Here is a 14,673-nt window from a genome sequence, read left to right on the forward strand (position 1 = left end):
GTTTCCTCAGTAGGTCAGAAACAGTTATCATGATTTAGTACATGCTACGTACGTGGCCAAAAGAATTGAAAACAGGGCCTCGGATACTTGTACACCAATGCTGACAGCAGCGTTATTCACACTAGCAAAAGGATGATGATGAACGAGTAAAGAAAATGTGGTACGGCTGCACAATGGAGCATTATTCAGCCTTGAAAAGGTACTGATACAGAACAGCTACCCATGCAGATAAGCCTTTAAAACATTTTGTCAAATGATAGAAGCCAATCACAAAAGGCCACACTTTAGAGAGGCTCATTATGTAGTTAAGGCTGGACTTGAACTCACTGTGTAGCCCACACCAGCTTCAAACTCACAGTGGTCCTCCTGCCTTAGCCTCCCAAGTGCTAGGGTTACAGGCGTGCATCACCGTACCTGGCCCAAAGGCCACACTTTGTATCATCCCAAGTGTCCAAACCATATTGAGACGGAAAACAGACCAGTGGTTGCCAGTGTCCATGGGTAGGAGAGAATAAGAAAGGACTTCAAGGTGCCCTGTCTTATTCTGAGTGATGAAAATGTCCTGGCAGTAGCTGTACAACACTGTGGAGACTAAGTGCCACTGAATGTCATACTGCAAAGTGAATTGTATATGACAGGACTTTTCCACAGTAGAAAATAATTTGACCATTCACTTTAGAAGATATGATGCAACTCCAAGGTATTCCACAGTAAAAATATTTTTGATTAAAGTGTATTCATCAGGGCTAGGGGTTTAACTCAGTGGCACAAGTGCCTGCCTGGCAAGTGTGAGGTTGTGAGTGTGATCCCTGGTACCAAAAGAAAAAAAAATATATTCATCAACATAAGCATTTGTAAATTGTTCAAATTATAAAATGTCAGCTTTAATTATTTCATTTCTAAATAAATTTCCATTATAGTTTGAATTTCATAGAAACTGGAAAATAGATGTTTAGTGAATAGATTTTTTTTCTGTTGGTACCAGGAATCAAACTCATGACCTTGTGCTGAGCTCTGTCCCAGTCCACTAGTGAGCAGATTTGTACTGAATCGAGGAGATGCACTGCCACTAAGTCAAACAACATAAGCCTCAAATCCATTCATTAAACTGGTAATGGAAGGTGGTTATAAATACAGACTTTACCAAAAAAGTATACCTCAGGAAGGTAAAAAGTATTAATATTTTAATACTAACTTCACTGAGACCTTATGAGATTATTACAAATTTCCTTTGGCGTCTACATTTACAGGAGATGCTCAAAGGGCGGCCATCAGCTGCCAGACACATTAGTACAGCGAACTGCCCCAGTGAGTGCAGTACACCTCGGTTCACAGACTTCATTCTTGCCACCATTCTGCTGCAAACTGAAATGGACAAGAACCAAATAAAATTCAATGGTGAGGTTCGATTTTTACTTTATAGGTACATTTCTGGGGGCAGACAAATACATAGAAGATCACAACTCTCAGAAGTCTGAGAAAAGCTGGGTTCTGTCCTGAAAAGCAGTAAAGCTGAGAACTACTGGCTTATACCATTATTCAGCACTGTATCTAAATATAAAGTTTCATTCAATAGAATTTGTGCTGAGTTTTTAGAATGTGCTAGACACTATTCTAGACATTGGAAAATTTAAAGTTATTAAGTTGGTTTCTTGCGCTGAAGGACCTTATGAATAAAATAGAAAACATGTTACATATTTTAATTTTATGCATTCCAGTAACACCACAAGGAGAAGCAGAGGGATGCGTGGGCATCCAAGGTCAGCAGGAAGGACAGATAGATAGCCCACTGCTATGATTTTCTTAAGTGGTGTGCAAAGCACATCCGAAAAACAAGGATCACTGTGATGTCATCCAGACAACCGCTAAGAAACCACTTGCTGGACACTGGAGTTGGAGATCACATGCTTCTAAGCTCCTAAGCTCGGCTTTATTTATGTCTTCTCAGTTCATCAAAGAAGTTAATAAATTCTGTTTTCAAGCTTTTCACTAAGAATAGAAATATTTGATCCCCAGAATCCTGAGACCCAGATCCCCATACCCTATGCGAAGCACTACAAATAACTCAAAGTTAATAGATGAATAGCTTTGTGTAGTTTATCATCTGCCTGGGAAGGCAAAATACCCATCAAAACTATCTAGGAGCACTTACAGAGTGACACACATCTAAACACATGTGGTGTGATGTGGCTTACAAGCCAGGCTGCCAGGCGCTGAGAACAGAAAGTACAAACTCCCAACCAGAGCACTCACGAAGTGCCCACTGCCCTGCTGGTACAGCACAGGCCCTGGGTTTCCATGCTCCCTCAAGTCTAGACACAGCCCTGAACCTGATGTGCAGTTCATGAGGGGACTGGGGAAAGGAAACCTAGAACTTCCTGTTGTCCGGTATTTTGGTTCACACTTTCACATCTAACCTCTTTCTTACTCCACGTTGGTGTAGCACCATCAGGATCATTACCATCCTGACTTAATGCCCAAGTTCATGTAGCAACTAAATACAATGGTTGCCAAGATGTCATTGACCCAGGGTTGATCTCACACCACTTGCGCTGTGGTCTCAAAGTAAGAGCTCCCATCAGAGGTGCTTCTCAGAATTATCACAAGCCTTTTTTCAAACTATATGAATCACACCTAGATATATAAATCAGAAACTCCAGGTTGGAACTTGGGAATGTATATCACAATTATATAGGATCCTAGGAAATGTTTTATACTCCCCTGGTTAAGAACCTTGGCTTTAGCCCGGTGTGATGTGCACACCTATAATCCCAGCACTTGGGAGGCTGAGGCAAGAGGATCATCATGAATTCATGGTCAGCTTGAGCTACATAAGCAAGTTCAAGCCTAGAGTACATGGCAATAGCAATACCCCTGTAGAGTCAGTGGTTCTCCAATTTTTAGCCTGCAAAAGAATCACCTAAAGCCTTTATAAATTTCTGGATGTTTCCACTCAGAGGATTCTTATTCAGCAAAGAACTTTGTATTTAAACTGTATTTGTACAGTTTCCTAGGATGTAGATACTGTTTAGGAGTTGGTGTAAGTCTCACCCTAGCATTGAGATGAGTAAGTATAAAACTACCTACCTACCTAATGGGTGGAAATATTTTGCCTAATATATACTGTCTTGGTTGCTTCTCTCTCATTGTTGAGACAAAATACTTGACACCCAAAATTAGGGAAGGAAAGGTTTATTTAGCTCACAGTTTGTGGAGGTTTCAGTCCATAATCAGCTGGCTCCAAGGCAGAGTGGCACACAGCAGAGGGCAACAATTCATGGCTACCAGAAGACAGAAAAAGCAGTAAGAACAAAAAGGGTGGAGCATGGAAAGAAGACACTTTCTGTCCCTTATGTTGTATGTAGGCCACACCCACCCATAGTCCCAGCATTGGACCGTGAATTAATCACAAATTCTAGAAGCCTGCCCCATGGCCTCATCAGGCTTTGGGGGACACCCCCCCCAAAACCATATTTATATACATATATAACTTTTTTTCCTGTGCTGGGGATGGATACCAGGTAAGTGCTTGGCCATGGCCCCACGTGTTCCCATGGTAATTCTAATGTGTAATAAGGTTTAAAAATCATTGAGCTACAAAGGACTGGGAAGAACTGATGAAGGAAAGGGGAGATGGAAAGTCTTAAAATCAACACAGATTTCTGGAAAGGAATTCCCAGTACTCCGGGTGTTATCAGTAACAGGCATTAAAGTAACAAAGAGGACTTAATATTTCTTTTGCTGCTTCTACTTTGTGAGTGGTTGTGTTAGAACAGAATGGGCTGGGGTTAAATTTGGCAGGGTGTACAGCAGAGCTTCTTCAGTAGAACTATAAAACTGCTTTTTAAAATGCTTACATAGGCTGAAGATGCAGTTCAGTGGCACACTGCTTGCCTGACATGTACAAGACCCTTGAGTTCAATCCCTAGCACTGCGTTAATTATATGGGCGGGGGAAGGCATGGCGATAGAGGCCTGTAATCCATGTTGTGGTCAGGGTTTACAAAGGAATGGATTTAATAGAGGACACATAATTTATAGGATTATAATATTCACCCAAACAGTCAAATGCAAAAGAGTGTGGAAGATTTGTCCACACACTAGGGGACGCAAACAATGCAGCCAAGGGCTTGGATCCCACAACAATGTCCTGCATGTGCCCAGCTGAAAGCTAGAGCTCATGGGAATGCCCGAGTCTACCCAGAGGCCAAGAGCCCATGACAATGTTGCTGAAGGATCTGCACTGGGAGGCCCAAAGGTCAGTGGTGGAAGCTAAAAAGTCTGCACTAGTGGGATGGAAGATCTGTGCCAGCAGGCTGAGGGATCTGCATTGGAGCTAGGAAGCGATGCTCAAAATAAGGACCGGGGTTCCCCAGAAAAGAACTACAGCCATCTTCAGCAACAGTGAGGACCCAAGCTCCTCTGAAACAGCAGAGTTCCTATCAGGAGAACCAGTGCGGCAAGTTTTTCTAGGATTATCAGCAGCACGCCCACTTTCCAGCCAGTTCTTTCTTAAGCTGTTGTTGGCCACAATCCTCAGGTAGGCCTTCCCTACCCAGACCCATGCTGATTCAGTTCAGCTGGATGTTACAAATCGATGTGCTTAATCCATGGTATTCCAACACTTGGGAGGCGAGGCAAAAGGATCACTGACATTTTGAGGCCGGCCTGGGCTACTCAGTGAGTTCAAGGCTAATATGAACTATATAGTGAGACCCTGTCTCAAAAAAAATTTTTTTTCAAAAAAATTGATTTAACAATACTTGAGTATAACTTTCTAAGGTAGGTCTATGAATGAGAAGGATGAGTTTTTTTGGAGAGGATAATTCACTTAATTGGGTTTCAAAGTTTGTATCCCAGGGCTGGGGATATAGCTCAGCGGCATAAGCGCCTGCCTTGCAAGCAGGCAGTCGTGAGTTCGATCCCGGGTACCGATGAAAAGGAAAAAGACAAAAAAAAAAAAAAAAAAAAAAAAAAAGTTTGTATCCCTATCATCAAAATCTTACAAATATTCCCATCTTAATGCTGATCTGTCATACATTTTACATAGGGCCAGGGATGTAGCTCTAGCAACAGTGCCCGCCTGGCAAGCACAAAGCCCTAGGTTCCATTACCTTGGTGTAAAAAAAACAATCTTACATATATCAGCTTTGACAATGTCTCTGGCAAAGTTGGGTACTGCCAAACACTGATATTAATCTAAAGGCAAATGCTTTTAATTGAACGTACTCATCTTTTGGAAGGCACTTATAAAAGTCTATTAAATTTATCTCTTGATATTTGCCTCACAGCCTTTTTTTCAATAAAAGCGATGACAGCAGCACATATGGTCTGTGCTGCAACACTCAGCTCTGCTGTAGTGTGAAAACAGCTGCAGACAATATGTAAATGAATAAGCATGGCTGTGTGCCAAATAACATTTTATTGAAGGAACTGATATTTGAATTGCATGTACTTTTCATGTGTCATAAAATATTTTTTTAACCATTGAAAAATGTAAAAGCCACATGTGGTGGCACATGCTTTATACCTTGGCCCCAAATCTAAAAAAGGCTAGGGATGGAGATCAGTGGGATTATCAGGTTCAATGCCCAGTAATGCAAATAAGTAAATAAATGAAAATGGGGCAGAGGACATAGCTCAGTGACAGGGTGCTTGCCTAGCATGTGGAAGGCCTTAGTTTAGTTTCTTTTACATAGTACTAGGGAATTAAACAACAAATAGAAACACTTTAGGATGGGTGTAATTCATTGGTAAAGTGTTCACCTAGCAGTCTCAAAGCCCTGGGTTGCATTTGTCGCACTGCAGTAATACAATAACAACAACAGCATCCAGGTATGGTGGTTTATGCCTGTAATCCCAGAACTCCTGAGGCGGAGGCAAGAGGATCCACATTAGTTCAAAGTCAGCTCAGACTGCGTACCGAGACCTCTCAAACAAAGAAGGCCAGCTTGAACTACAAAGCCACATTTCGTCTCAAAAACCCAAAATCAAAAATAAAAAAGGCCAAAGAACGCTAAAAGAGATCCAGTAGTCTTTCTTACCCTTTACCTTCTCTATGTATGACTTTTGTGACATGTTTAACCATTTCAAAAGTACTGGATCGATGTGATTGAAAATTTTGTTGTAGTTTTTCTTCTTCTTTGTTTTTATGTTTGAATAAAATGGATTTGGGGGAGAAAAGAGAAAATGCAGGATCACTAAGTTTCACAGACTTTCCAAACGTTAACAGATTTTATTATGTAACTTACATTCATTAAAAGCAGTTTCATTAAAATCTGACCTCATCAGAAAATCATTTAAGAATTGCAAAGCTATCAAGATCCTGGTAGTGCTTACAAGTCTTACAAATTTTGAAAGACTGCATTTTATTACTAGCAACCAACACAGCCCATTAATGAGGCAGGCCCCTTTGCTCACTCTGTGGTTCTGTTTTGGTATTGGGGACTGAGCCCTGGGTCTTTCGCATGCTAGGCAAGTGCTGTACCACTGAGCTATCCCCAGACTTTTTTTTTTTCTCCAGCCCTTTTAATTTTTTGGTTTGGTTTGGCTTTTTGAGAACAGAATCTTGCCTAGGTAGTTCAGGCTGGCCTTGAACTCACTATGTAGCCTAGGCTGACCTGTGATCCTTCTGTCTCAACCCACTGAGTGCCAGAATTACATATGCCACCACAGTTTACTTTTTATTTTGAGATAAGGTCATAGGATCATGCTCAACTGCCCAGAACTTACAGTTATGCCTCAGCTTCCCAAGTAGCTGGGAGTACAGGCAAATTCCTCCAAGCAGGGCTCATTTTGTTCACTATTGAGAAATGTCTGCCAAATTACCTAAACCTTTGTTATCAACTGTTCTTTCACGTAAAAATGTAATCCATGAAAAAAGTAGGAATTTGGAAACAAATCAACTTCACAAATGCTTTTCCCTGGGCATGGTGGCACACTCCTGTAATCCCAGCAGAAGGGCTGTGCAAGTTTGAGGCCAGCCTGGACTCCATAATAATACCTTATCTCAACAACACAAAAACAAGTGCTTTTCATCTAGTTATCATACTTCAACATGCAGTAGAGATGAGTTTTTTGTTTTGTTTTTAGATGGTACTGCAAATTGAACCCAGAGCCTTCTCACTGTGCTACACAATAAGCTTTTGTTTTTGGTCTTTTTTGAGGCAATTTCACTATATGGTTCAGGCTGGCCTTGAACTCACTTCATAGTCCAGACTGGCTTTGAACTTGCAATGATTCTCTTGCCTCAGCCTTCCAGAGAGCTAAGATTATAGGTGTGTGTTATCACAGTGGCCATGAGTATTCTTATGTGAGGCTTGCGATTTTGTTTCTAACTGAATATATGACTGTGAAGAATAAGATCACTGCTGGGAGTTGGTGCCAATGCTTTGATGCTAAATTGCCGCCTGATTTATTGATTACTGTTTCAGCAGCATCACTGAAAATGTCTACACAGGAAGAAAGGAAAACAGTGTCTTATAATGAAAACAGTTTTGATCTCTCAGACTTCCAGATAGGTTTCCAGGACATCAAGAATTTGAAGACCGCTGTTTGAATCTGCTGACCAAGGACATAACCTTGAACACAACAATGTTTAGGCAAGAGCAAAAAAAAAAAAGAATTAAGGAGATTGAGAAGTGGCTAGGAAGGCAGGAGGAAAAGAATAATAATGTTTGTTTTGTTTTGATTTCCCAGGTTTGAACCCAGGGTCTTTGCACTGAGCTACATCTCACTCCTCTATTTATTTTTTTATCGGTACCGGGGATCAAACTCAAGACCACGCACTTGCAAGGCAGGCACTTATGCCTGCTGAGCTAAATCCCTAGCCCCAACCTCATTCTTTAAAACACAAAACGAGGCAAAACAAAAGGTCTTGCAAAATCACTAAATTACCCAGGCTGAGCTAAAATTTGTGATCTTCCAGCCTCGGCCTCCAGAATACTGATTACAGGTTTGTGCCACCCCACTCGGATGAGAATGTTTTACAGTATAATGGAAGGCATGTGGCATTACAGTACTTATGTGATGTCATGGAAGTAGGAAGGAATAATCAGAACTTGCAGAAAAATTAAAATTTTTCTAGAAAATCAATAGGTATATATATGAATCTAAAATGCAGAAAGATTTGTTAATTACCTTATACTAACGGAGTATAAGACTTAATTTTTTTTTCTTTTGGTCTTTTTTGAGACAGGGTCTCACTATGTAGTTCAGGCCCTCAGCTCACTTTGTACCCCAGGCTGATCTCGAATGATTCTCCTGCCTCAGCCTCCTGAGTGCTGAGATTACAAGTGTGTACCACTAGGCCCTGCTTTTTTTTTTTTTTTTTTTTTTTTGATACCAGGGATTGAACTCATGACCCCAAAATCATTTGTTTTTTTTTTTTTTTTTTTTGTACAGTATCATAGCAGTAGAAATACATAAAGTAGGCTAATGATATAGTTCAGTGACATAGTGCCTGCCTGGCAAGTGCAAAGTCATGAATTTGATTCCCAGTACCAAACAAAAACAACAACAAAAAAGAAATACAGAAAGTAGGGTATAAAATCAACATGAAAAAAAATCAAGGGCCTGGAGGTGTAGCTCAGTAGTAGAGTTCTTATCTGACACACACAGGGCCCTCAGTTCAATCACCAGGAAATGAATGAATTAGGAAATGAATGAACGAATGTATATAATTCCTTTATCAGGTATAGTGGTGCCCTTCTGTACTCCAGGAGACTATGGCAGCAAGACTGCATGTTCAAGTTCCACCTGAGCACTTCAGCAAGACACTGTGCAAAATAAATAAAAGGATTGAGCATGGTAGCTCACCACTCAGGAGACTGAGACAGGAGCACTGCAGCAAGTTCAAGGCCACCTGGGCTACAAGGGGAGATCCTGCTTCAAAAAAACAAGAAAACTGAGGGGTTGGAAGGAGGGTTCAGGAATTCCAATGGGAGGGGGGAAAAAACCCCTAGAAAATAGCCAGGCATGGTGGCACCAGACCGCAATCCCAGCCCTTGGGAGAATTGCCTTAAATTCAAGGAAAGCCTGGAAGGCATCAAGATACTCTGTCTTTAAAAAAAATAAATTAAGAAAGAAAAGGAAAGGAAGAAGGAAGGGGAGAAGGAGGGAAGGAGAGAAAGAGAAAAGAAGAATAAGTAAGTTCAACCTCTTTAGCTTTTAGGGAAATACAAAACAAAGCTACACTGAAATTCCATCTCACCCCCCACCTAGAACAGCTATCATCAAAAATACAAAAGCATCGTGGACGCACACACACATGCCTGTAATTCTAGCACTTGGGCCCGGAGGCTGGAGGATTGCCACAAAGTCAAGGCCAGCCTGGGGTATGTACTAAGCTCAAAGCCAGCCTGAACTACATAGTGAGACTGTCTCAAACCTCCCCCACTTCCCAAAAAGGGCAGTAGCAAATAGATGGATCTTGAGACCATAAAGCTAAGTAAAGCTGTCATATGGTTCCTCTAATAAAAGAAACCCAAATTATAAACAAAGAGCAAGTAAGTGATACCAGAAAGCAGGTAGATTTGAGATGAGAAAGGAGGGCTTTGGACAACTAGGTGTGGTGGTGCATGTTTCTAATCCCAGCACTCGGGCGGTGGAGGCAGGAGAATCACACAAATTCAAGGCCAGCCTGGGCTACACAGTGAGTTCAAAATGAGTCCATTATATTGCAAGAGCCTGTCATTATACAGTGAGATCCTGTTGTTTTATAGCAAGACTTTGTCTCCAAAAAACAACAAAACAAAAAGGGGAGCCTTGGGGAGGAATGGGAGTAGAAATGGTCAAGATTGGATATGCATATGGACCAATGTCCCATGGTGAAGGCACTTAATATATACAGCATGCACATACTAATAAATTTATTTTAAAGAGCGAATTCAGCTGGGCATGGTGGCACACACCTGTAACCTTGGCCGTTAGGTTTGATCCTATTGCCTCTGAGGCTACAGTTTTAGTGCCAGGCTAGTCTACCAGCTACACCTGTCTCAAAAAGAAGAAAGGTGTAAGGTTGTGACCTTGATCTCCGGTACCAAAGAGAAAAAAAATAAGAAAGGTATTCATGGATTAGTAAATTTCAGAACCAACCTATGAGCAAAGCACAGCACAAAGAAGTACATTAAGGTTACATAATGGTCACCCTGGAAAATAAGGAGGAGATGTAGCCCACAATGTAGAGAACAGACACAGATAGAGTAACTATAAAGGAATACAAGAGTCTCAAGCTAGACATGGTGGTGCATGTCTATAAACCTAGCAAGGAAGCCGAGAGAGGAGAATCACAAGTTTGAGCCCAACCTTGGCAATTGTGTGGCTAGTGAGACCCCATCTCTAAATAAAAAATAAGTGCTAGGGATGTAGCTCAGTGTGAAAGCACTGAATTCAACCCCCAATACCAGAAAATAATTCTGGAGAATTGTTTGACCAAATGAAGATCTATCTATCTACCTATCTATAGCCTATGATCACAAATTCTATTCCTAAAATTATACCCTTGAGAAATTGTCACATAAACAACAGAAAACAAAATGTTCATAGGAGCTATGTATAATAGCCCAAACTGGAAATACTCTCTTTCGTAGTCAGGGGTTGCAAGGAGAACAATTACATACAGAACACAGAGTTTATATTATTATTTTATGATGGCCACCCAGAGTTAAATACAAAAAAGTGCAGGAAATCTGTTCACAACATTAAAGACCTAGAAAATACAGCCAAGGACTTGATCCCAGAGCAATGTCCTGCATGAGTCCAGCGAAGACCTAGAGCCCATGACAATGCCTCCTGTAAGTCCAACTGAAGACCTAGAGCCCACAATAATGACTCATTCAAGTCTGTTTTAGAGATATGCACTGGGAAGGCCCAAAGGTTAGTGTGGAAGCTAGAAAGTCTGTGCCAGCGGAATGAAGGGTCTGTGCGAGTAGGTTGAGGGTTCTACACTGGAGCCAAGAAGTGATGCTCAAATTAAGGACCAGGGCTGCCCTGGAAAGTACCACAGCCATCATCGGTGACAATGAGGTCCCAAGCTCCTCTGATGATAAGCACAGTTGAGTACATGCCAGGAAGCCAGAATGACAAGCTTTTCCTGGAGACTGAATAGCACACACCTTCCCCTCTAAAGCCAGGAGGCAGCGCTCAAAGTAAGGACCAGAGCTCCCCCAAAGTGAACGACGGTCACTCTCAGCAACAAGGTCCTGAGCTCATCTGATGATAATGGCTAAATTATATCAGGGAAGTCAGCATGCCAAGCTCCTCCAGGAGGACCAATGGCTCCAAATGACACACTTAGGAGAACACACAACACCCCGCTCTTCTTTTCCATGTCTCCTTTTACGCTGGCAACTTTCCTCAAGTGTGCCATCTACACTCAGCACCATGCCAATTTAATTCAGCTCGTGTTAAGCTGATCACCAGTTTTTAATCCATAACAGTCCCAAAATCCATTTTTGACAGAATAGATTAAAAATTGTAGTAGCATCAGAGTGAAACCCATTGCCATAAAATGAACCCACAGCTACTCTCAACCCGTACGAATCTTTAAAGATATAATATTGAATAAAAGGAGATACAAAAATAGGTTATGATACCTGAGAAAGGAGATTAGTATATAGCAAAAGCTGGCTGGGGAAGAAGGTATGACTTGTTAATTACAAGATCCCAGAAACATGTACAGAATGATTCCCAAAGCCCTGCAAGTGGACTTGAGAACTCAAGCAGGTTTTTCTTTCTTTCTTTTTTTTTTTTGTCTTTTTCTTTTTTTATCGGTACTGGGGATTGAACTCATGACTACCTGCTTGCAAGGCAGGTGCTTATGCCACTGAGCTAAATCCCTAGTCCCTCAAGCAGGTTTTTCAATAAGGATGGCTGAACTAGGCATGGTAGCACATGCCAGGAGGATCACAAAGGCCTGCCTGGACTATATAGTGAGTTCAAGGACAGACTGAACTATATAGTGAGATCCTGTCTCAAAAAAAAAAAAAAAAAAAAGAAAAGAAAAGGAAAAAAAACACCCAAAATAGACTAGCTAGACCTGACCCAATGTGAGGCATGGAATCCCAGCCATGCCTTTCAGCACCCAGATACAGACATTCTCATGGGCCTCCTCCAGATTTGGACAGCACATAAGGCAGTCACCAGGAGCCAGGGCTATTGTAGCTTTCCACCACAGCCTGCACAGCTTCCCACATGCAGCATGTACTTTTATCTTTATTCGTACCCTCTTTTGCTGTTTACATGGTCCAAGTTAACTTTACAGAGCCAGTTTCTCTCTTACTCTTCACTTCTACTTTCTTGAATAAATGTTGCCACTGCTTTTTGCTAGTTTTGTTTAATTCTTTTTTAGATGAGAAGAACCTGGAATCCAACTCCAGAAAGAGAGGCAAGTAACTTCAAGCCCGGTTAACATTTGGTTGGCAAGCCACTTTTAGAAGCAAGCTACCTAATAACAATACTATTTACATATAATTTTTTTTCTGGCAATTTACATATAATTTTTAAATAGAAGGCATGGTTGTACAAATCCTCTTATCCCAGCACTCCGGGAGCCTGAGACAGAAGGGATCCCGAGATTGAGCCCAGAAGCAACCAGAGACTTCAAGAGACTCCCTCTCTCAGAAAAACAAAACAATAATTAAAGATTTAAAATGGGGATACAGCTCAGTGCAAAGGCCCTGGGTTCAATCTCTAGTACCACCACAAATATGGTGGTGGTATAGGGAAAATGCTAGATGTCAAATACACTGAATTTGATTTCCCCAAAGTTGAATGAATTCCAAAAAACAATGGAGGTTAACAGTAAGAAAATGCATTAGAGAATAGGAACAGTGAATGGGGGAATGGGCAACAGGATCAGCTCCTGAGAGACAAGAGGGTCCCTGAGTGGGTTACCCACGAGCCCACGGCTCAAAGAAAGTTTTATAGAGCAAAATCATGAGGCAGGTACAACATGGGTCAAAATTATGATCAACCAATAAGACAGCAAGTATAGTCATTTAAGTAGTATTGATCCAGTGGTAGCAAAGGTAACGGCATTAATCTTGGTCAATAATCTATAGTCTTGGCCTTGTTTTAGTCCTGGCAGTTTTAGTTTTAGTCTCAGTAGGTGGGAGACGATGGCTAATGAGATAATGGGATATTTCAAAAGAGTGAGATCAATAACCTCAAACCTCTATTCATCCCTCAGAGAAATATCTAAAATGCACTTGCAGCCACAATCCTGATGAATTCTCTTTTTCCACTGACTTCCTACATTTCTACCTAATTTAAGTTGTCTATAATAGCAGCTCATGCTTATAATTCCAGCACTTAGGAGCCTAAGGCAGGAGTTCAAGGATAGCCTGGGCTACACAGTGAGATTAAGACCAGCCTGAACTGCACAGTGAGACACTGTTAAAAAGCAAACAAAAATTTTAAAAGAGTTGGAGATATTGCTCCCTCTTTTCTCATGGAGTTGTCACAGGTTTTATTTTCTTACAAAGTGAGTTGGATTCTGCTGGGCGTGGTGGTACACACCTGTAACCCTAGTACTCAGAGGGTTGAGGCAGGAGAATTGTTGGAGACCAGCCAAGTGAGTTTAAGGCCAGCCTGAGGTGCATTGTGAGACCTTGTCTCAAAAAGACCAAAAAAAAAAAAAAAAAAAAAAAAAAAAAGAGAGAGAATCAGATTTTTTGTTGAATATACAACCTTAATTCTTGAATTTTTCTCCTAATTTCATATTAAATATAATATGAAGGATAGGGCTAGGATCCTACATTTGCATCCAATCTTGGTTATTTTAGGCAGAAACTTAGACTTTGATTTCTTTCATTAGATCAGCACATTCTGATTTCATTTCCAAAGTGTATGTGATGTCAGTGCTCTGCCACACGCTGTTAGTTAGCACTTGAGCGCGGACAGTCCTACCATTCCCGACACACCACATTCCCTTCTCACTTTAGGCAATGTCAGATGAAGATTGTACAGAAATTATAGCGGTAGGGTTCAAATCCCAGCAGACATACATTACCACTAATCTTGACTCTGCCTTGTAGATTAGAGATAAAAGGAAGTACTCAGCACTGGGAGCTATTATCATGATAAACAAGTCCCAAGGCTCTGAAACCTGCTGTTATGAGGGGTCAGTGACTCTTCTTGAAAGTGATTATTTTGCAGTACTGGAGTGGTGCCCATGGCCTTCGGCCTTCACAGTGAGTTGCTGATCTTTGAAACAGATTATATCTAATGCATTCTTTGAAACTTCTGTAGCATTCAACAGAGCTCTGTGCACATTGGGTTTCTGCTAGCCTCGCCCTAAACCCCACTGGTAGTTTAGAGGGCCTTCATGTTCTCATGGGATTTCAATTTCCTGAGATACCAGGAGAGGGCAGGAAGAGTGGATTCAATCATCTGAGGACACATTAGCATACTTAAAACTGGACAAACAGGACTCCTGTGGAAAGGTTTAGCTGAACAATATGATCACCCAGACCCTGTAGGAACTACTTCATGAGTAGATCACTTTTTCAAAAGATATTCCTATAACTATGCTTTAGATTCCAATTTCCAATTAGAAAAATTTTTAAAGAATTAAATCTTTAATCTCACAAAATTAAGGTCAGTTATTATGAGTAAATCTTCTAACTTAAAATAATAAAGTTATGAATAAAATAGGTAGTATTACAGAGGCAGG

Source organism: Cavia porcellus, unplaced genomic scaffold (assembly GCF_034190915.1).
Source record: "Cavia porcellus strain 051 isolate PalLab524CR breed Dunkin Hartley unplaced genomic scaffold, mCavPor4.1 scaffold_14, whole genome shotgun sequence".
Lineage (NCBI taxonomy): Eukaryota > Metazoa > Chordata > Mammalia > Rodentia > Caviidae > Cavia > Cavia porcellus.